The sequence below is a fragment of the Stenella coeruleoalba genome (genome assembly GCF_951394435.1).
Source record: "Stenella coeruleoalba genome assembly, chromosome: 14".
NCBI classification, from domain to species: domain Eukaryota; kingdom Metazoa; phylum Chordata; class Mammalia; order Artiodactyla; family Delphinidae; genus Stenella; species Stenella coeruleoalba.
This window is the reverse complement of record NC_137160.1, coordinates 56246854-56271076: the sequence shown is the minus strand read 5'-3', so window position 1 is coordinate 56271076 and position 24223 is coordinate 56246854. Positions and strand designations below refer to the sequence as shown.

Sequence of the window (24223 nt, the reverse complement as noted above, 5' to 3'; positions counted from 1 at the left end):
ACCACTGCACCACCAGGGAAGCCCCAGATTAGGATTTTTAAAAATTAAATCTGGTCTTTCTGAATTTCTGCTCCAGGGAACATAATACACATAAAAAATTAGTGCATTTCTCAGGCTATTGTAAATGTGAAATAATGCTCTTTTATACTTTCTCAAAGAATATTTTTTAATTTTAATATTCCCACCCTCACCCCCTCCCAAAAAAAGGCAAAAAAAGGAAAAAATATTCTGCCAAAATGACAGACTCTTTAAAAATAACCAAATCTGTTTCATTGTTTCCTTAAGCTAAAGTATGACTGCCAGTCAGAAATGGTCTTCCCTCTGGCTGGTGTCATGTTTCAGTCCTACCAGGATCCTGTCAGGAGTAAGAAGGTCTTCAAAACTCCCCCGTTTCTTCGTTTTATGCTTCCAATTCTCCATTTTCTATTTCCCTGCATTTTCCTGTTATTGATTTCAAGAGCAAGCAAGTTGAATATTTTGCAGGACTTTATTTAAACAGAAGCAACCCTGGGGACTTCTCTGGCGGTCCAGTGGTTAAGACTCTGCACTTCCACTGCAGGGGGCACGGTTTGATCCCTGGTTAGGGAATTAAGATCCTGCATGCCGCGAGGCATGGCAGATAGGCAGATAGATAGATAGATAGATAGATAGATAGATAGATGATAAATTGATAGATAGTTAGATAGAAACAACCCTAAAGAATGTTACTTTCTAAAAATTTGATTTCGCTCTTCTTTTGTTACTGCCGTCCACAATATCTGATCTTTATTTAGTGTCCCTCGTTGTTGACCAAAACATTCCAGTGGCTCGCTGTTGCCAGCTCCATGAAAGCTCACTGCATCTTGCTCACAGAAGCTGAGTTGGTGGCCTTCCTTGCACTGTGCTGAGTGTGTGTGTGCACTTTCGCACCTCCACGACTCGACCCTCTTGTTTCCCAGGGGTGTGAAGCGTTGAGCACAGACTCAAAGGTGTTGTTATGTTGTGAAATCAAATTTGAAGAGCTGAGCCTTGAAACAGAAAATATTCACATTTCTACCTGAAATCTCTTTCCGAATACCTGCACAGTATCAGGAAGTCCAAGGTGAGAGCTGTGCTGACGTCTACATTCTACTACCTCTAATGAGGTGGTAATTTTTGTGACCACCTCATTATTCTTCACTTGACTGTTATCAACTGGAAAAAAAGAAAAGAAAAAGAATTGGCTGAAATATCAGGAGACTCTGTTTTAATTTCACACCAGTGAAGAGCAGAAATCTATGCTGCTCATTCCAGACTTGATAGGAACAGGTGTCTGAGTTTCAAAACTAAATAATCAAGGGGACAGGAAAGCGGCATAAGGGATGGGATACTCTTTACAAGTGTAATACACTTACTTCATTGGTCTTTTTAAGCAGAACCTTTTCCATGGGGAAAAATTCCTCCATTTATCACAGGAATAATTAAGTGAAAATTACCAAATTTCCAGTAAACTAGCAACATTTATCTAGCACCTACTTCATATAGATTATCATCTTAGCACTCAGAGGGAGGTTTCCCTACTAAATTTAATTACTCCTTTTTATTTTTTAACAGTGATAAAATATACTTTTATTTACTTCGTTGAGTCAGAGGGTCGTAAAAAAAAATTATTGCTAGAGTAGATACCAGGCAAACAGAACGGTGCTTTAGAAATCCAGTTACCTTGGAGTTTATTTAACTAAGAGAAAAAGATCATAATGTTTTCATGCAATACGTACTTCGTTCTTTAACAATTGTGACAAATAACAGAAGGAATTAAGGAATGCTGTTTTTTTTTGTTGTTTTTTTTTTTGCTGTACACGGGCCTCTCGCTGTTGTGGCCTCTCCCGTTGCGGAGCACAGGCTCCGGACGCGCAGGCTCAGCGACCATGGCTCACGGGCCCAGCCGCTCCGCGGCATGTGGGATCCTCCCGGGCCAGGGCACGAACCCATGTCCCCTGCATCGGCAGGCAAACTCTCAACCACTGCGCCACCAGGGAAGCCCAGGAATGCTGTTTTTGTAATCCATACAAAACACCAACATTTTGGGTTATACATAATTTAAAGAAATGTCCCAAACACTTCAAAATACTGCAGTAGCCAATACATAGAGGCATGCCTTGGGTGGCCATAGGAATGCAGTTTAGAAAATAAAGAAAAAATCACACTGGAACTACTCAATTTCTTCAAAATCACTGAGGAACAAAAGCAACAATGAACTTCCATACTGATTTTACATAACTTCCATACAGTACCTTGACTTAAATCCAAGAGCAAAAGTTAAGACTCTCTTCCTCTATTTTTGGTAAACAACTGCATGGTAAACTTAGATGACTTTTCCCCCGGATTTTACCTGGGAGTGGCCTTTAAAATTTTTTATTTAAAAGAGGGCAGTCTGGGGGCTTCCCTGGTGGCGCAGTGGTTGGGAGTCCGCCTGCCGATGCAGGGGGCACGGGTTCGTGCCCCGGTCTGGGAAGATCCCGCGTGCCGCGGAGCGGCTGGGCCCGTGAGCCATGGCCGCTGAGCCTGCGCGTCCGGAGCCTGTGCTCTGCAACCGGAGAGGCCACAACAGTGAGAGGCCCGCGTACGGCAAAAAAAAAAAAAAAAAAAAGGCAGTTTGGCACTTTTATACTGATGTCACCAATGTTAATATTTCTTGGGATCTCAGAAAGATTCATATTCTTTACAGCTGATTCAGCACAGGCTGGAGCTCCTGCTAAGCCAGCCTCAGATTTCTCCAGTTTATTTTGTGCATGAATTTGTGTAACAATCTCATTCACGTTGGTCTCCAATACCATTCCCCCCATCGCCATTTCTGCAAGAATATTGTGAACCTTGTCTACGTGGAAAATTAAATCCAGTTCACAGCCTGTGCTCCGCAACGGGAGAGGCCACAAGAGTGAGAGGCCCGTGAATCCAAAAAAAAATGAAATTCTTCAGATAAATTTAAAAATAGATATCAAAATTTGTGTGCTGAAAACTACAGAACATTGCTGAGAGAAACTAAAGACCTAAGTAGATGGAGGACCATATGGTGTTCATGTTAGGATGTCATTTATGCCCAAGTTGATCTTTAGATTCAAAGAGATCTTAATTGAAATCCCAGCAGTCTATTTTGTAGAAGCTGATACTCTGACTCTAAAATTCATATGGAAGAGCAAAATACCAAGAATATCAAAATAGCTTTTTAAAAAATGAACAAAGTTGACGGATTTATACAACCTAAATTCAAGATTTATAGTAAAACCATGGTAATCAAGGCAGTGCGGTATTGGCATAGAGACAGACACACAGATCAATGTAACAGAATACAAAATCCAGAAATAAACCCACACATATATGGTCAATTCATTTTTGAAAAAGTTGCAAAGGTAACGTGGTGGAGAGAGGATTGATTATTTTTTTAACAAATGGCACTGAAGCAAGTGCATATGTGTATGTAAAAAATACACTTTGATCCTCATACTATATACAAAAACTAACTCCAAATGCATCATAGGTCTCAGTATAAAATCTAAAACTGTAAGAATTCTTGACTAAAACGAAGGGGGAAAACCTTTGTGACCTTCGTTTAAGCAGAGATTTCTTTTTGATATAAATTTATTTATTTAATTATTGGCTGCGTTAGGTCTTCGTTGCTGCTCGCGGGCTTTCTCTAGTTGCGGCGAGTGGGGGCTACCCTTCCTTGCAGTGTACGGGCTTCTCATTGCAGTGGCTTCTCTGGTTGTGGACCACGGCTCTAGGCGCTCCAGCTTCAGTAGGTGTGGCACATGGGCTCAGTAGTTGTGGCTCACGGGCTCTAGAGCACAGGCTCAGTAGTTGTGGCACACGGGCTTAGTTGCTCTGCGGCATGTGGGATCTTCCCGGATTGGCAGGGAAGCCAGTGTGTCCCCTGCACTGGCAGGCAGATTCTTAACCACTGTGCCACCAAGGAAGCCCAAGCAAAGATTTATTAGATCTAATATCAAGTGCATGATCCATAAATGAAAAAAATAATAAACTTTATTTCATAGAAATTAATGACTTCTCCTCTTGCAAAGACACTGTTTAGAATGAAAAGACAAGCCACAGTTTAGGAGAAAATATTTGCAAGTAACATATAAAGGACTAGTGCCCACAATATATAAAGAACTCTCGAAACTGAATAATAAAAAAACAAACAATTTAAAATAGGCAAAAAAAAAGGGCTTCCCTGGGGGCGCAGTGGTTGAGAGTCCGCCTGCCGATGCAGGGGATGCGGGTTTGTGCCCCGACCTGGGAGGATCCCGCATGCCGCGGAGCGGCTGGGCCCGTGAGCCATGGCTGCTGGGCCTGCGCGTCCGGAGCCTGTGCTCCGCAACAGGAGAGGCCACGACAGTGAGAGGCCCGCGTACAGCAAAAAAAAAAACAAAAACAAAAAACAGAAAAAAAAAGGCAAAAATTTAAATATATGTTACTAAAGAAGATATTTGAATAGCAAATAAGCACATTAAAAATATGTTCAACATCTATAGATAAATGCAAATTAAAGCTACACCACAAGGGAATAACTCTACACATGGATTAGAATGCCTAAAACTAAAAAGATCGACCATACCAAGTATTAGTGAGGATGTGGAGGAATTTGAATTCTCATACACTTATGGTAGAAATGTAAAATGGTCCAAAAATGTTGGAAACAGTATGATGGTTTCTGGAAAATTAAAGACACACTTAACATATGATCAGTGATCAGTCTCCTGTATTTTTTTTTTTTTTTTTTTTTTGGTGGTACGCGGGCCTCTCACTGTCGTGGCCTCTCCTGTTGCAGAGCACAGGCTCCGGGCGCGCAGGCTTAGTGGCCATGGCTCACGGGCCCAGCCGCTCCCCGGCATGTGGGATCCTCCCGGACCGGGGCACGAACCTGCGTCCCCTGCATCGGCAGGTGGACTCTCAACGACTGTGCCACCAGGGAAGGCCTCTCCTGTATATTTATCCAGAGAACATGTTCATACAAAGCATATGTCCAAACAAAGACTTGCACATAAGTGTTCATAAAAGATTATTTTGTAATAGCCAAAAAGTGGAGAAAAATATACATCAAGATGAGAATGGATAACCAAATTGTGGTATGTACACACAATGGAACACTACTCAGGAATAAAAAGGAGTAAGTTAGCACTAACAGTAAAGACAACAGCACAGGTGACTCTCAGATACACTATAGTGAGTGAAATAAGCCAGAGGAAGAAAAATACATACTATATGCTTCCATTTCTACAAAATTTTAGAAATAATCTATTAGAACAGAAAGAGTGGGTTTGATAACTGGTAGGAGGGAGATTTTGGAGAGGACGCATATGTTCATTATCTTGATTATGGTGATGGTTTCGTGATGGTCTCACATACTGATACATTCCACATACACACGCGTGTGCACAGACATACATATGCAAAAATTTACCAAATCGTGCAACTTAGCGTGCAGTTTATTGTATATTATATTTCAACAAAGCTGTTTAATATAACTGCATCATTTTCTTCCATCTTAAACATTGTATACAAATCAGATTTCCTTTTCCTTTCTAACTCAGGATAATTGTTTGGTATATTAACTGCATTTTTGAACCAAAGTGTACCAATAATGTCAGTACCTGTTAGTTAATTAAGCCCCTTTACCCACACAAGTGGCCCTGGGCTTCTGTGTTTTGTGAAATTTTGTTTTAGCTTTTTAGAGTTTGTTATCGGTGGTTTCAAATATCAAAAATTTTGTCTTTTGATTTATTGCTTTAAACCTGTAATAGAATGTAACCCTTATCATCCAGTTAGAAGTCAACCAAAGATTATAGGAGGATGTGTTATAAAAATACCATCTCTGAAGTCAATAAACTCAGGTTCAAATTCTGACTCTACCGCTAACTGGCTGTGCATCCAAGGAAAGTTATTTTTAGTCAATCCTCAGTCACCCCATCATGAAATGGGACTGCTCGTGGCTAATTCATTGGTTTAGTTTGGAGAATAAATAAAACACTGTATTTATATACAAGGTCTAGTACACAGTAGACATCAAATTTTTGCATTCCTTTCTCTCTTTTTTAAAGTAATGCCTGTTATTTACTTATTTTAAATATTTATTTGTCTGCGCTGGATCTTAGTTCTGGCACGTGGGATCTTCGCTGCATGTGGGATCTGTGTTGCAACATGTGGGATCTTCATTGCGACACGTGGGATCTTTAGTTGTGGCATGTGGGATCTAGTTCCCTGACCAGGGATCAAACCTGGGCCCCCTGCATTGGGAGCACGGAGTCTTAGCCACTGGACCACCGGCGCACTCCCTTGCATTCCTCTCTTCATTGTATTGGATGAATTAACACTAACTCTCTAGCTGATAAAGCCCCAACACCTCAGTGGCTAAGTGCAATAGAAATGTATTTCTTGCTCATGGAATGTCCAGTTGGTAGCAGGTAGTGCGGGGGGTAGCTTTCGGGGTCTTGGCCATTCAGTACAAGGCACACTGCAAGCATCAATATCCGGCCAGCCATGCAGAGAGAGTTAGTGCAGGATATCTTGAGAGGTTTCTATGGGCCAGGCTTGGAAGTAGCATATGTTATTTCTAGCAACATTCACTTCACCAGGACACAGTCTTGTGACCATAGCCTAGGAAGAAGTGGAAACCAAATTTTGGTGAATAGCTAGCATGTTTCTACCACATTCCCTGTGCCAATCAAGAATGAAAGTCTGAGAAACACTCAAATGAGCTTCAGGATATAGCGTTAGTAATATCCATTTGTTATACAGAGCCTATTTTAGAATTGAGGTTGCTGATACGTGAATTTTTATGTGAGATGTTATCACTCTAAATACTAATGGTTATAAAATTATAATCATCATCATCCCTGTGGATGTCCTCAGCCACCAGTTCTTGAATGCCAGCTTTCCAACAAGCAGCAAACTCTGCATTGTACCAATATTGTTTCATTAATTGCTGTTTTAGAGTGGAGAATTCTTAAAGACAGAAGGCATATCTTGTTTTTTTCCTGCAAGTATTCTGATGCTGAATACAGTAAAAACAGACTATGATTGATATTTTTTGAAAGAATAAATATTAGAAACAGAATTTTAAAACCTAGGAAATCTCGGTTGTTCTAGCTTCCCAGACACGAATGTATGCTCGCCATATTTTTAAGTGTATCTTAAAATGTCTTAGAATGGAGATATCAATATTCATAATGCCTGCCTGGGAACTGTGCTTCTGAGGATTCAATAAATTATATCTTATGACAAATTTTTATCTACCAAAACTGACAGAAACTGATCCTCAAGAGAATATGGCTTATTTACAGAATTTTTTGTGTGTAATTTATTCAGCTCTCCACACAAATGCTGGAACTTCATTGCTGACTTTTCTTAAATTACACATTCTTTCACTAAAAAAGGAAGTTGTTTTGCTTTTGAATACAACAATAAAAACAAAATAGAATTCTGTAGACGTGTGTATGCGCATTGCTGATTTCTTTGCTGGTTTATGCTAATTTGAGGTCATTTCAGTTTTACAAATTATTCTTTAATCTAGATTTTCTTTAACAGGGATAATGTTTAAAATGGCATTTTTCCTCTAGACATATCAAGTTCATATCTATCTTTATTATGAAAAATTCAAATATAAACTGGAGTTGGAAAAGACAGTCAAATTAAGTGTAATGCAAAAAAGAATGATTGAGACTAACGATGTAATGATGTATTCTTTCAGTTGACTGCATATTTTGCATGTAAAATTAAAGGTTAAATTCTAATCCTATTATTTGTTTTTAAACAATTTTACTTAATGTAGTCTGTCAAGAACATTTATGTCTCTGGAGATGTTAGAAGACTTCATAATTATAAGCGATTTCCCAAAAGGGTAAAATACCTTGCTCAATTAAAATACTTAAGGGAGAACTATATTTTTCAGCTGTATTGAGGTATAATTGGCAAATAAAATTGTAAGATATTGAAAGTACACATCATGATGATCTGATACATGTGTATGTTGTGAAAGGATCTCCCCCCTTCATTGAGTGAATTAACACATCCATCACCTCACATATTTATCATTTTATTTATTTATTTTTTTGGTGAGAATGTTTCAGTTCTAGTCACTTAGCGGATTTCAGTTATACAGAGTGGTGGTATCAACCGTAGTCACCCCATTTTACATTAGATCCTCAGATCTTATTCATCATACAGCTGAAAATTTATTCCTTTTTACCAACCTCTCGATTTCTCCCATCCCCCAGCCCCTGGCAACCACTTTTCTATGCTGTTTCTATGAGTTTACTTTTTTTTTTTTAAGATTCCACACAGAAATGATATCATGCAGTATTTTTCATCTTCCGTTGAGCTTATTTCGCTTAGTATGAGGCCCTGCAATTTCATCCATGTTGTTGCGAATGTCAGGATTTCCTTTTGAAAAGCTGAATAATATTCCACTGTATATCTGTACCACACTTTTTAAAAATCCATTGTCTGTGGATGGACAGTAAGTTGCTTCTATGCATCTGCTATGCATCTGCTATTGTAAACGGTGCTGCAGTCAGTCCGGCCCAACCTCAGAGTCGCCTCTCAGACTTCCGTCATTTCCGAGGCTCCTTCTTTGTTCTCAGTGGCCCCTGGCAGTCAGGGCTGTGCGAAGGGGAGCCTTGTAGTCTGCACCTAGATGCAGGTTGATTGGAAGCTGGACCCTCAGGCAGCAGCTGGGAAAACAGGTGGTGGAGTCCCTTCCAGGAGGAAACCGGGATGGGCATTTTTACCTGCCCCCTCTCTGCTGGGCCTACGTGTAGAGCTGCAGTGTCGGGCTGCTCCTAGGCCCATTAAGAACTGTTTCTTTGTTTGCTAGAGTCCTAGGGGACTCATGGATGCAAGCGCCATTGACTACTAGGGCCAGGAAATCCAGGCCACTCCCTCGGGTGGCAGCCACAGAAGCTGGAGCCGCAGACATGTATACGACCTCCTTCCAGGATGTTACTGGCACCTTGGTAGTGTGATTGGAGCAGGCTGGAGGGAGGAAGTGGGAGAGGTGTCCACTGGCTTCCCTGGCCTCAGGGGAGGACCGCAGCCAGCCCTTAGTACCTGCTAAGTTACAAGCCTGACCCTCAGGCAGCAGCTTTTAAAGTAAGCAGATAAACTTCTTTCAGGGAAATACTGGAAATGGGTGATTTTGCTTGCTTCCTCTGCGCTGAGCCCTCAGGGGGATAGGCCAGGTGCCTATCAGGCATTGTTTCTTTGCTATAGTCTTGTGGATCTCCAGACACAAGCATGTTGGCCTTCACAGCTAGGTGTTTTGCGAGTCCTCCCTCCGGTGGTTGTCTTAAATGCTGGAGTGATGCTATATGTATATGTATAACTAGATCACTTTGCTGTACACCTGACACTAACACAACATTGTAAATCAACTCCAATATAAAATAAAAATGAAAGTGAAAAAGTGAAAAAAAGAATACATATAGATGTGTAACTGAACCACTTTGCTGTACAGTAGAAATTAACACAACATTGTCAATCAACTGTCCTTCAATAGAATAAATTTTTTAAAATGTTGGATTGATAGATGTGGGGTCCAAAGCTTTCACTCCTCAGGGAGATGCTGGGAGTTAGGGGTTCCCTCCCGACCGTGTGGTGCTGTGCCAGGGGTGGGGCTTATTGCGAGTGTGTGTCTCAGCCTTTCCTACCATTTTGATGGGTGTATTTTCTCATCCATCCAGTGTGCACGAATTGCTCAGCGGGTTTCTGGCTCCTCTGGAGGCAGTTGCTCCACGCGTAGCTGTACGTTCAATGCATCCATGGGAGGAGGGGGCTTCAAGAGCCTCCTACATGACCATCTTGCTGGACTCTTTCAATCTATTCTTTATTCTCTATTTATTCTTTTTTTAAAAAATTTATTATTTTGGGCTGCGTTGGGTCTTCGTTGCTGCGCGCGGGCTTTCTCTAGTTGCGGTCAGCGGGGGCTAGTCTTCGTTGCGGTGCGTGGGCTTCTTATTGCGGTGGCTTCTCTTGTTGCAGAGCTTGGGCTCTAGGCACATGGGCTTCAGTAGTTGTGGCTCGTGGGCTCTAGAGCGCAGGCTCAGTAGTTGTGGTGCATGGGCTTATTTGCTCCGCAGCATGTGGGATCTTCCCGGACCAGGGCTCGAAACCGTATCCCCTGCACTGGCAGGCAGATTCTTAACCACTGCACCACCAGGGAAGTCCTCTTTATTCTCTATTTTTAATTTCTTGAGGAACCTCCATACTCTTTCCTAGTGACTGTAACAATTTACATTCCCACCAACAGTGTAAAAGGGATCACTTTTCTCCACATTCTCACCAGCATTTGTTATCTCTTATCTTTTTAGTAATAGACATCCTAACAGGTCCTTTGCCCACTTTTAAATTGGATTATTTGTGGGTTTTGTTTTAGTTTTTTGTTTTCTATTGAGTTGTATTGAGTTCCTTGTTTATTTTGGATATTAATCCCTTATCCAATATGTGGTTTGCAAATATTTCCTCCCATTCCATAGGTTGTCTTTTCATTTTGTTGATGGTTCCCTTCGCTGTGTGGAAGCTTTCAAGTCTGATGTAGTCCCAGTTCTTTATCTGTGCTTTTGTTGCCTTTGTTTTTAGTGTCAAATCCAAAAAGTCATTTCCAAGACCAATGTCAAGGAGTTTACCTCCTGTGTTTTCCTCTCTAAGTTTTATGGTTTCAGGTTCTAAATTCAAGTCTTTAATCCATTTGGAGTTGATTTTTGTGTTTGGTGTAAGATAATGGTCGTGTTTCATTCTTTTGCATGTGGATATCCAGTTTTCCCAACACCATTTATTGATGAGAGTAGCCCTTCGTCTGTGAGTAGTCTTGGCTCCTTTGCTGTAAATCAACTGACCATATATGCTTGGATTTATTTCTGGGGTCTCAGTTCTATTCCATTGGTTTATGTGTCTGTTTTTATGCCAGTACCATAGTATTTTGATTACTATAGCTTTGTAACATGGTGTGGAATCAGGAAGTGTGATGTCTCCAGCTTTGTTCTTCTTTCTCAAGATTGCTTTAGCTATTCAGGGTTTTTTGTGCTTCCATACAAATTTTAGGATTGTTTTTTCTATTTCTGAGAAAAATGCTATTGGAATTTTGATAGGGATTACGTTAAATCTGTAGAGAGCTTTGGGTAGTGTGGACATTATAACAATATTAATTCTTCCAATCTATGAGCACCGAAACTCTTTCCATTTATTTGTGTCTTCAGTTTCCTGCATCAGTGTCTTATAGTTTTCAGTGTACAGGTCTTTCACCTCCTTGGTTAAATGTATTCCTAAGTATTTTAGGGATTGGGATTGTTTTAAAGGGAACTCTTAAATACAATACTTCTGAACAAAAAAATCTGTAGTAGGTCTTTTCTCAAAATGTATACAATAATATATTAATTTTTTTTGTTATCAAGATATTCTGACTCTTTCTCTCCCTTTTACTATATGATGATATATAGTTTGCCTAGGGTCATTACTGTATATATTGGCAGTCTCTAGACTATATGGGTGAACATATGTTCTTTTTTTCTTTTATTGTTCTTGGTTTCATTTATTTTTAACTGTTTCAATTTCTAAACCGTTAAAAAAAATTTTAATAAAGTTTTCAATCCAGTGTGTGAAAAGCCAACCCACTCAAATAAATTAGTTTGTTAATTTATTGAAGAAAGAATCAGATTGTGAAGGGCTTTGAATGTTATACATAAGCTTTCAGGTTTTATCTTGAAGACAATGAGGATGTACTGAATAATTTTAAACAGTAGAGTGAAATAGCTTATTGTTTTAGGAATTTGATAAAACTTGGTGACCAATTAGATAGAGTAGATAAGGGAGGAGAAAGAGTATCAGAATGACTGCTAAATGTCTGGCTTCAGTGTCTGGGTATATGCTGGAAGGGATCATCAGTGGGAATACTGTGTGGGAAAGAGCTAATGCTGGATGGAAGATGGACCATTTGGTTTGTATCTACTGAATTGGTGATGTCTGTACATTTCTTGCAGGTGGAGATGTTACATGTATAGAAGTGCTAGTTTAAAATTCAGCATCAAATCCTGTCTCCTAAAATGCTGTCATTCTTTGGTTTCCATGGAACCTGTCTTTTCACGGCACGGCTGTTCTGAGTTTCTTCCCACGTCTAACGTTGGCCTCTTCCTCTTTCACCAGTGGATATTGCGGAGACTTCTCAGGGTCCTGACCAAGGGCCCTTTCTCTTCAGAGACCTCACTCTCACCAGTGGTCTCAGCTACCAACCTGGGGGCACAATAATTACAGCTTAGGAGAGGTAGTAGGAAAGTCTGGGAGCAGAGAACTAGAAGGGAAACCAGAAGACAGTAAAATAATGGACATTTCTAGTGGAAAATTTGAAAAATCACATATCCGTTGCATAAAATTCTAATTAGGAGATCAGGGAAATAGGAACTACAAAGGGGCTTCTTGTTGGGAATATTACACCACGTTTACCAGAACAAAGCCAGATTGCAATGCACAGGGCTCACACCATATTGTAATGGATGAAAGAGTAAATGGGGGTGTTTGGGAGGTGACACAGTGTGTATAGATTAACGTGTAAACAAGAATGATAGGGTATAAAAGAAGAGTTCGGACAGAAGCTAAATCAATTGTATTCCAGCATTTATATCTCTAATTTAAAAAAATCAAAACATAAAGCAAAAATGTTCCTTGAAAACCGTTTGAGGATAACAAGACCATTTCCTTTCACTGGATTGGCTCTTAAAAGGAAAAACTAGCCATGATGTCTTCATACGTCTTTCCTCAGTTTTTTTTTTTGGCATTTGTTTAGCATGAAAAAGAACACTTTCCATTTATTGAACCTGATAAGTGATGGGTTCTAAAATTGGGCTACAGGTTATGTTACATCACACATGGCCTTCTACTACCTAATATTAAGATATATTACAGACATCACAAAATATTCTCAAAGCCATTCAGGTTAATTCAGTCCCACAAATATATATTGATTTTCTATTGAGAGGCAGTTACTATGCTAGGTATTGGAGATCCATGTAGGGATAGCTACAGTCTCAAAAATACAACCCAGATAACCTGAAAAACTTAATATAATGTCATAAAAACAAAGATAGTAGTAGGTTCAGTGAGCGTGGGCACGACTTAATCCAACCTAATGATTCAGGCATGAGGACCACTGAAGCAAGCTTTGCAGGAGAAATACATGCTAGCCAGCAAAAGCAGAGAGAGGGCATGCAAGACAGAAAGAATAGTATGAGAGAGTTACAGAAATATTCCAGAGCATGTTACAGGAATGGCATCATAAGCAGCAGTCTGATTTACTGAAGCATAGCATATAAATCATGAGAGCAAAGGCCTAAGAAAGATAAAAGCAGGAGAGCCTTGTATATCATTCTAAGGAACTGAACTTTATAAATTTATAAGACGCTAAACCATAGCTGTAACGTGGTCTGAGTTGTATTTTTTTTTTTTTTTTTTTTTTTGTGGTACGCGGGCTTCTCACTGTTGTGGCCTCTCCCGTTGCGGAGCACAGACTCCGGACGCGCAGGCTCAGCAGCCATGGCTCACGGGTCCAGCCGCTCCGCGGCATGTGGGATCTTCCCGGACCGGGGCATGAACCCGCGTCCCCTGCATCGGCAGGCGGACTCTCAACCACTGCGCCACCAGGGAAGCCCTGAGTTGTATTTTTATAAGCCCATTCTTGCTTCAATGAAAAGGAGGCAAGACTGGGGGAAAGGAAAGAAGTTAAGAGGATAATGACCCAGAGGTGAGATGACAAAGCCTTATACGGGTATACTGTTACAGAAATGGAAATATAGGAGGGAGTCAGGATCAGTTCAGATGGTGGGAGAAGTCAGCAGTGTTTGCTGGTGGATTAGAGGTGATTGGTGGGTGTAGAAGTCTAGGATAACTCATGGGTTTCTGGTGTTGGTGACTTGGTGGATGACTGTGCCGTGAATTCATATAGTATAACAGGAAAAGGAATAAAAATTTGAACAGATGGAAAGGGCAGAAAGCGATGAGTTTAATTTGGACCTGTTAACTTTGGAGTGCCAGTGGAAGTTGTAAGTGGATTTGTCTAGCAGGTCTTTGGATTCCCAAATATGAAACCTAGCTGAGAGGTCAAGGCTGAAGATATAGATCTGGAATCACCGTTTAAATGTTACTTAAAACCACGAGAATGAGTGAGAAGGCTTTGTTAAATGCAGAAGCAAACTTGTATGTCTTACACACTTACCATTCAGGTTGTCCTTCGAGTTCTTTCTTCTTTCACAAGTGTACTTCATTCTAATGGGATTTGATCGGTTTGACCATGTTGTGGTCTAGGGGGAGTGCCGCCACATTGATTTAACCAGAGAAATGGAAACTCCTGAATAGGAACCCTATCTGTTCATGGTTTCTAATTTCCTCTTCTTACCAATGTATTGCTGACTCAGCCCTCTTTGAGTCGACTTCTTCAGAAGTATCTATGCCTTTCTGTGTTTCTTCTACAGTAAAGGCTCTCACGCCACCTGCTACCAACCTGTGCTTTGGGGAGGATGTTCCCAAGGGTTGGGTAAGTTGTCTATATTCGTTTCCTCTAGCTGCTGTTATAGAAACTTGGTGGCTGAAAGCAACATGAATTTATTATCTTACAGTTCTGGAGATCAGAAATCGGAAATCAGTTTAACTGGGCTAAAATCAAGATAGTAGCAGACTGGCATGAGTTCTGGAGGCTCTAGGAGAGAATCTTTTCTAGCTTCTGTATCCCTTTGCTCATGACCTCCTTCCTCCATCTTCAAAATGCATCACTCCAACCTCTGCTTCCATCATTCCATCTTTTTCTTCTGCCTTTGACTTTCTTGTTTCCCTCTTATAAGGGCCTTTTTGATTATATTGGGCCCAGTGAGGTAATCTGGGATAAACTTCCCATCTCAAGACCCTTTACTTAATCACATCTGCAAATTGTCATGCAAGATAACCATTCACTGGTTCGAGGGATTAGGGCATGGTCATCTTTCCAGGGCGATTATTCCACTACTATACTGTCGGTGACAAGAAATGAACACAGCTGCTCGCCCTGGCTTGCAGTGGTGCTTATAATAGGCACTATGCTTATTTAAATAAGATAACTGGCCATACATACAGTATTTAAACAGCATTCTTTAAGTGAAACAAACTTGCAGTTTCACTTGTACTGCTCATTTCCAAACAACTCTAAGCATTACGGTGTAAATTTCATGGCCATCAATGTAACAGACATTGACCTTTTTTTGACCTTAGCATCAAATTCTTCTTCTTAATAGTTCACTGAACTTGTTTTGAGGAATCACTTATGTCCAATCATGTGTACTTTTGGAAGCATGATAAATCCAGGTGCCTGCCTTCCATTCTGGAAGTCAAAGAACCGAATGTTTCCTCTCCCTCTCCTGGCACAGCCAGGGAGTGGGTACCTGACTGAAGTTTGGCCAGTCAGATGTTCTCCTTTGTGACTTGAATCTCGATCCAGTAACGTGAAGTTTGAAGAAATAGTTGACATTTACTGACTGTAAACTGTACATTTCAGTGCAACACCAAACAGAACTGCTTGTGTCTTTCTGACTTTCTAGAGCTACAGTATTGCTACAAACCCTGCCTGTTTCAAGACTGCAAAGCTTTCAATATCTTTCCAATAAATAACTTTCTCTTCAGTTCACCAGATGTGGTTTCTGTCACTTACAGTCAGCAAACCCTCACAATAGCAGTGGTACATAGATATTATTGTTGTCTGGTTGAATCCACCATAAGAATTTTTAAGAAAATGATTTTCTGCTTCAAGCAAATTTATTCCCTAAAGTCACCTAATTTGATTTAGGGCCTGACAGTTATAATGGCCTCCTTATTTATGTGACCTCATTAAAAATTCCATGGATTAGACACACAAATCTGGAAAGGCAAGGTAGTTGCTCTCTCCAGATTATGAAGGCTACTTTTCCTATATCAGTACTTTGCCTTTTCATGGAATCTTATTTGAAGAGTAAGTGCCCCCATACAGTCACTCTTGAATTGGCTGGGGATGATTTTTAGAGCTTTGTTAAAGCATTATGATCACTGCTGAGGATTTACCTCCATTTCTTGGAGTGTTTCGTGGTTTACGGATTTTTTTTCCTCTTTAATGGAAAATCACTCAGTGAAATTGCGGAAAAGCGATTATTTATCTGAGTCATATTTTTATGGAAACTGTTTTTCACTTCTCTGTATTTTTAGAAGGGTTTTCTTTAAAAAGGATATTCTATTAATATTTATAATTAGATATCACACAAAGCAGATGCTAAATCTTATGCTACTTTAAGGGTACAATTACAGAAAGATCATATACTCTTTAGCATAATGTTCTCCCTGGGAGTTGTAGAACAAAGGGCAGACATTCTCCATGAAGATGCCCATTCTTTTTTTTTTTTTTTTCGGTACGCGGGCCTCTCACTGTTGTGGCCTCTCCCCTTGTGGAGCACAGGCTCCGGATGCGCAGGCTCAGCGGCCATGGCTCACGGGCCCAGCCACTCCGCGGCATGTGGGATCTTCCCGGACCGGGGCACGAACCCGTGTCCCCTGCATTGGCAGGTGGACTCTCAACCACTTCGCCACCAGGGAAGCCCACTCATTCTTTTTTGAGTAGAGGGAAACTGGAAGATGGTGATTAACCACTATTTAACTATTATCATCTGTAGTATTGATACTTAAGTGGGTAGAGCAGAAGCTCAATAAACACTTATTTGACTCTTTTCTCTCTTTGACCCAAATCTTAGTTCATCTCTTCATACAATATTTATTTCTATTCTTACTTTGAAGCCTCATGGGTGCTTCCTACTTTCAGAGCACGTGGACTTGTGGTCCTCAGACGGTGTGAATGGGCGTGGCTTCCAAATGCAGTTGGGATGGAGAGCGGGGAGTTTTCTGAGGTCAGAGGATAGGAAGAAAAGGGATTCGCTTTTCTACTTATCTTTAGGCCAATACCTTGAGAAGCTGGTGGTAAAAATATTGTATAATCTAATCCACAAGGGCCTTCGTTGTACAGATGGGGAAACTGAGGCCCTGGGGGAGGTAATGGCACCGGGTGTGAATGTCAGTCCGGGTGAGTCTAGTCTCTTTCCACGACCCCGGCTCCTACCTGGCGATTGCTTCTTCAAAAATTCTACTAAGGATCCCGAGGATGGAGAGAGAGAGAAAGACAAACCCTCTGCCCGCCAACATGAGTTCCTGTGATAGTGTTGAGCGCTCCCGATGACAAGGTTGGGAACGAGAGCTGTCAGGTGAGGAGGGGCAGGTTCACTTCTCAGCGGACGCTGCGCCGGGGAACGCACGGGACACGCCCACTAACGCGCGGTCGCCTCGCGGTTCCTTCGAGGGGATGCGGGGCTTTCCCCTCTGTGTGGTGTGAGCGCACTTGCGGCCCGGACCTGAGCCGGCATCACCCGCAGGACGCCGGGCGCCTCCCTGCGGCCCGGGCGCACGTGCCAGGTCTGGGTCAGGGCTGGTGGCCCGCCGTAGTAGCCGGGGCGGGTGGGAGCGCTGGCTCCGGGCAGCCGCCGCCGCCCGCCCGCCGGCTCCCGCGGTTGGGCGGAGGAAGCGCGGGACTCCTCCTCCCCACCGTATTAACATGCACCCAGGGGCGGGTGACCAGCCCAGCCTCGCCGCCCCAGTCCGCCGCGTCCCGGCGCTCAGCCGCCGCGCCAGAGGCGAGCGCTGCGCTCCGGGCCCCGCAGTCCCGAGGACACTGCCTCTCTGACACCTCCGGCCCGGGGGAATCGGCGGCATCCGCGGCGGGAGCGGCCGTAGCCCCCTCGGCTCCTCACTCGAGTCCTTCCCATCGCCTCGCTGGGATCCTGTCCCGGCCACGGGGACACCTCTTTCGTCCTTCCTCCGAGGCTCGCGGGACCGACGGACGGCCGCGGCGACCGAGGGCCAAACTGCGGGCAGTGGCAAGGTAACGCCAGGCTGCTCCGGGGGCTGGGGTGTGCGCTCGCGGCGGCGGCCGCTGGAGCCCGGGCCGCCGCCACCGCCGCGGTCGCCGCGCGCTGGGCGGCTCTTGCCCGCCGCGCGGTCGCCGCTTCTGTCGCGGGCGGAGGGACTCTGGACTGGGCTCCCTTAGCCGCCGGCCGGCTTCTCCTTTCCCTTCCACCACCCGGGGCGCACTCCTGCGACCCCCGGGGGACTCCGGGAACCCGGGGACCGGCGCGCCCCTCTCCGGCGTGCGGTTCTCGCGGCTCCCCCCGGGGCCTGAGGAGAGGACGGATTTCTAATTGCGACAGGGTCCCGGAAGGGGGAGGGGAGGAGAACAACAGTCCCCGTCAGGTCCACCGGCCAAATTCCCACCCCTCCCCCCCCCAACCCCCGATGCACCTTGCAGGGAAGGAGGGGGCTGCGCCCTGCAGGGCATTTCTCGACTGGCTCCTGGGTCTTTGGCGAGGCAAGTTGTTGCACTTGTTTTTTAGGTGACATTTTGGCATTGGTAGTGGAGACAGCCCCCTCCCCTGTGTGTGTGTGTGTGTGTGTGTGTGTGTGTGTGTGTGTGTATATGTGTGCGTGTGCGCGCGCGCACGCGCGCGCAAGAGAGAGAGGAAACCAGGGAAGCAGAGACAAAGAGAGACAGAGGCACGCAGAGAGAGACCGAGATACAGAAAGAGAGACACACGGAGAGAACGGGGTCCAAGGGAGCGATCACGGGAGAGTCGACCCCCTCCCGCGGCCGAGGCCAAGGCCCATTCCCGGCCACTCGCGGCGCGGGCGGTGAGACCCGGTATTCAGCCAGCTGAACAGTCGGGGCTGAGCCAGGACCAGACCCGGACACCCCTCCTCCGGGCCGGGAGGGATAACAAATTGCACTTTCATTGGGCGGGCGGCCGCAGCTGCAGGCAGGACTTCGGGGGGCCGCGCGGAGATGGAGATCCTGCCTGCAGGGCTCGGGAGGCTGCGCCCCTCGCGGGAGGCGAGCCAGCCCAGCCTGGCGCAGGGGCCCCGGGAGGCAGTGGGAAGGGGCTGCTCAGGTGCCCGCGCCCGCGACACTGTCTGTGCCGGCACGCTGTTCCCACCCAGGGCTCTCAGGCTCGTCTCCCTCCCGGCCAGGAGGCTGCGGAATTTTCTGTCGGATAAGGGGAGGGGGTTTGAGGCAGCGAGGAGGCTGGGACAGGACCCTCCGTGGGTGGGTGGGGGGGGGGGCCGCGGGCGGTGAGATGTTATCTCCTTTCTGGACTCCTGCGAGACTGTCCCCTCTTGACCCCGTGAGCTTGGCTCTCTTCTTGAGAGATCGATGCCCCTTCTCCCCCACCCTCCACCCCCAGCATAACACATGAAGTTATGGAATTACAGTGATGAAAAACATATCATAAAAGTAACAATTCAAGGCAGATCTTTAGCTTTTAAAGTCTTCGAGAATGGCTTTGTAAACTGGTGATGGATCGGTCTGACTTGTAGTCAGATCCTGGGATGAGGAATGTTCAGAACTAGGAAAACAATTTTAGGACCAAATGCAAACATCTTGCAAATTATTTTTTTACCAGGAAGGAGCTAACTGCCTTTTGACGGTTATTTATAGCCGAATTTCAGCTTCAGGAAGCAACTTTCTATTGGCCTAGGTAATTTTGCATGTGGAGCAGTAATCTTTATCCCAACTTGAACCAAAATGACAGGAAGGCAAGAGACGTTACAAGTATCCTAATTTATCTAATGTCAAAAGGAAAAAGTTGTCTTTGCTTACATTTTTAAAAAGGAGATCCAAAGTCATAAAGAAATATCGAATAACTTTGAAAAACATTTGAAATTTAACCATTTAGGTTATGAAAACTACCCTTGGCTCAGAAAATTCATATTCTGGCATGAAATAGGAAAGTTCATAGAAATCTGGTGTCAGTGGCCTTGTTATTAATTTCCTTTGGGTGTATTAGTTCAGTTGAAAGTTGCTGCAGTAAAGTCACTTCCTTGAAATATTCCTAATTCTAGATCTAAAATTCCATGACTATTTAAAAAACAACAACTGACTCACTTAAGAGAAAGTATTAGCTACTTTGTATGAGAAGAGACTTGAATGCCTTCACAAATATAGGCTATTTTAAAAATTACATTTGCTATTTCTCTCTATATTTCTATCCCAAGGTTAGTTGCCTAAATAAAATATTTGATCCCAAAAATTATAGACGATATAAATATTGGCAAAATGAACTGGTAAACAGATTCTTTAAAAAATTATGAAGTAATTTTCTGACAAAACTCTTCAAGTCACACACTAGCAATTGTGCTTTGTGGGGGGGGAATAATATTTGAGTTTTCCTTATGGGGAATTTTCATGGTTTAGAATCTGTAATTTCTCCTTCAATGTAAACTTCATTCTGCCAGGACTAAAACCTTGATATGAGTGATTATTGAAATCAAGACCTTCTTCTCAAAATATTATATAGCCAAGACCTTCTTCTCAAAATATTATGTAGCCCAAGCAGGGAAATAGCCTAAACTAACTATAAGTTGTTCTACTTTCTAAGTCTTTCTAAGCGTAAACGTCCTATTGAATCAAATTTGGAAATACAGATTGCATGCACTTTGATTTAACTTCTACTAGGTTATGTATGCCTTTGTTCTATATGGCTGTCTAGACTGATTAATTTTTGTTTATTTATTTATTTTTTAGATTACTTTTTGTTGCTGTTGTTGTTTGGCTATGCAGCGTGGCTCGCGGGATCTTAGTTCCCTGACTAGGGATCGAAACCGACCCCCTGCAATGGAAGCGTAGTGTCCTCATCAGTGGACCACCAGGGAATTCCCTAGATTGATTAATTTTTAAATATAAATTTAAAACTGGGAAGAGGGGAAATGAAGTTTTACTAACTACTCATTTAGAGAGTTGTAGCATAGTAACAGTTTCGTCTACAACTCAGTTGAGACAAGTAACATTCTTTGAATAGCAACTTCTTCTGGAAACAAAGAGTTCAGTGTTCTGATTTTGATTTCATGTAATATTTCAAATTCAGAAAGAATAGTAGTATGCCACCTAAATGTGTGTTTTCATAGTGAAGTTTCTATGACAGATTCACGTTATGGTATCTTCTGGATCGTTCCCACAAATTGTTCTCCCCTTATTCAGAGCAGCTCTGCTCCATGCAGAAGGATCTGTTTCCTCTTAGGAAGCATTCCATTGGAAGACTGTCATGAAGATTTCATCTCTATAGAAACCGCCGTTTGCCTCTCATGGTTAATCTAAGGAAACAATGTAGTTGTAAGTTCTTTTGTTTCTTTTTCTCCTTTATCCCGCTAAAGGAGCATCCTTAAAGCAGGAGCATCATGAAAGGACTTTTGAAAAATCTGAACACTTGTCTCCAGTCCTCACCTCCCACACTTACAATCTATGCCTTACATCTATGACATGTTGTTTTCTTTGTACATTTTTGTTTTAAAGAAACACAATCACAAGAAGACCCTTTGTCTAGAATTCTAAAAATTTTGTGCCACAGGTACACTCTTAAGGTTCAAAAGCACCCCATCATATCTCGTGCATCTCTTATTTCCAGAAGATCCTCAGGGCTTGTGATTCTTCATTTTCAAAGAAAGGAATCATTTCTTCTTTGACTTTCTTCCTCCTTCTTTTTTTTTTTTTTTTTAAATCATGGGGAATGTGTAGCCTGCTTCCTGTTACTCCCCAGTGAAGGTGACTTTCATTGTGTGGTCTCTCAGGAACTGCCAAAGATGTGGTTCCTAGGAAGGTCTAAACCATTTTTCTACCACAGAGGAGGATTTAGAACTAATCATCAGTCTTTCCCTTTAATTTATTAAACATCCATCGACAACTCATTGTATGAGATACCAGGTACCAGTTCCTTTTCTTCTAACATACCTCTTTGGCTTATGCAAAATGTATATTTGCTATGTATAATATACCATGAATGCATACCAAAAGTTATTACTTCTTTTTTTTTTTTGTAACCCTGCAACCCACAAACCACCTGCTAAGGAAAACGTGTGGTTGAGGGCAGAAAAAATGGGCTGTGCATATAAGGTGGTTAAAATGGTGAATGGCTTTTCTTTGAGGTCTTTTCTTCCTTTCTCTGATTGCACAGAGGTTGGTATTGCACGTGAGCTGGGCTGACCCACAAATTTTACATCTTTTAGTCTAGACAATGGTAGGGCCAGACAGCTGGTGTACCAGTGAGAAACGAGATCTTCTCTGCCTTTATTGCCCTAAGGTTTTTCCTGGATGGTGTTTACTGTTTTCTCCTTCCTGCAGGAGGTAATGATTACTGGGTAACAAGTGACAGCCCACTTGGGAGCCCAGCTCACACCCAGGAAACCCTCTGGATATGTAGGCATGGATCTTTGGCTCAGATCCTTGGGCCTTTTCTTTCCTGGGTAGGTGAGAACCCGCATAGCGGGGGATATCATTGCCCAGTTTGGGGTTGTTGTGAGCTAGATATCAGTGCTCTGGGTCTTCTCTGAAGATGCAGACCCACCCTCCTCCTGGGATTTATTTGCCTGACACTATACTGTTCATTTTCACATTCATTTCTCATGGTTTGCTCCCCTGTTGTCATGGACAATTTCTATACCTTCTCCCAACGTTTCTTGTCAGATTTGTAAGCAACAGCACAAAAGCAAGCGTGAAGAGTGTGGTTTGGCCGTGTGTTAACTGCCCCATCCTGCCAGGACTTCTTAGGATTCAGCAGAGTGGTAGTCTCACGGGAGCCATGGATGAGCAACTAGGAGAGGAGGATTTGTGCTGGGACCTGAGTATCTCCTCGCTCCTGCATCCCCATCTGCACCGGGAGGGCTCAGAGGCATTTCAGTGGCTCCATCAGGCTGCTTGTGGGAAGGTCTCTCTCTCTCTTTCTCTCTCTCTGGGCGCATTTCCAGCTCTCCTGCTTTACTCCCCGACACGGTTTTGGCTAATTTGGAAACATCTGCTAGAGTAACTTCCCTTTTAATTCTACTACAGGAGAACGTTTATGAGTATTCTGATAGGAGGACTGACATTAACCCTCACTCTAACCTCCAGATTACATCCTTGCCCTGGGGACCCTTGCTTTCTGGGTTTCAGTTTCAGTGGAAACTCAGTGTGATATCTTTTTCCGGGCTAGAAATTTCCCCTGGTAGATAGCATGGAGATTTCTTTGCAAGACACAGGCTGCCGTTGAAGAGGAAAATGGCATTTTGATCTTGTCTCAGACTTTGCAAACAGTTCTTCTTTGATATGATTCATCAGACTAGTCTAGCAAGAAGGCGCAAGGCACAGTCACTCTCCTCGAAGCTCTTTACCCAGACGCTAACTCAGAAGCAAAGTCACCTTTTCTATCAGACAGGGGTGAGCTTTCCCACTTGGAGCTGGGAAGGGGCAACAGGGGAACCTTGAAGCAGTAACACATTTCGAAGTTTCCTGTGTGAACTCCCCGTAACATGTTTCTTACATTATTTCCATTTCCCTAGACCTCAGCTGAAAGGTCATTTAATCAGTGAAGCTGTCCGGTTGCAGGCAGCTTAGTTGCCTTGATACTTTTTACCATGGTCCTTTTACAGTAAATAATGATGTCTTGACTTTTGTGATTATCTGATCGATTGTCTTCCCCGCTGAACTATGCATTCCATGAGATCAAGGACTAAAATAGCATGTTCACAAAGTATCACTGATGCCTAGCACAGCTCCTGGGACTTAGTAAGTGGTCAGTAGACACTGACTGAGTGAATGAATGAATAATGAGTGCATGCAAATCTGTATTCCAACTGTGTAAGGACCGTAACTCTGAGGGTAGTATTACATGGCTTTTGCATGGCCCTCCTTGCAGTCTCAAACTCTGCATCCTTTGGTCCTAAGTTTCTTCTGATAACACCTGGTAAACACAGGGCTGATCCCAGCATGGCCAGCATGTGATGGGTTAGGTTGTGCTCTGTTTTCCAGCTACGGAAACTACAGTCTTCTGGTCAACAGAGGAAGGTTCTGAAATAAGATAAGGATTAAAAAAACAAAGCAATGCAAGCCCCTCCCCCCCGAAAAAAAACCCTCTTGCCCCTTTTCCTTTCTCCTCCTTCTCACTCAAGCATAGGAATAGCTTAACCACCCCACTTGCCTTTATCAGATTCCACCCCCTCCTCCGGCCCTTTGACGCTAAACACAAACTTCTTTCCCACCCTTTACCCCAAAGGATCAAGCATTCCTTCCTGTGTCTCCAGTGAATCTGATGCACATTTATTTATTTTAAAACATCTATTGATTGACTGATTTGGCTGCATCGTGATTTATTTATTAGTTTCAGTGTGC

General features: G+C 43.0%; 1 protein-coding gene across 1 annotated transcript in view; it reads left to right on the top strand.

The window, feature by feature from the left end:
• Positions 1 to 24223, top strand: part of DLGAP1 (DLG associated protein 1) — a gene marked incomplete at both ends in the record, with an annotated part of 968578 nt that overhangs the window by 122079 nt on the left and 822276 nt on the right. The window contains one exon of the mRNA XM_079943254.1: positions 14469 to 14530. The remainder of the gene's footprint in view (positions 1 to 14468; positions 14531 to 24223) is intronic.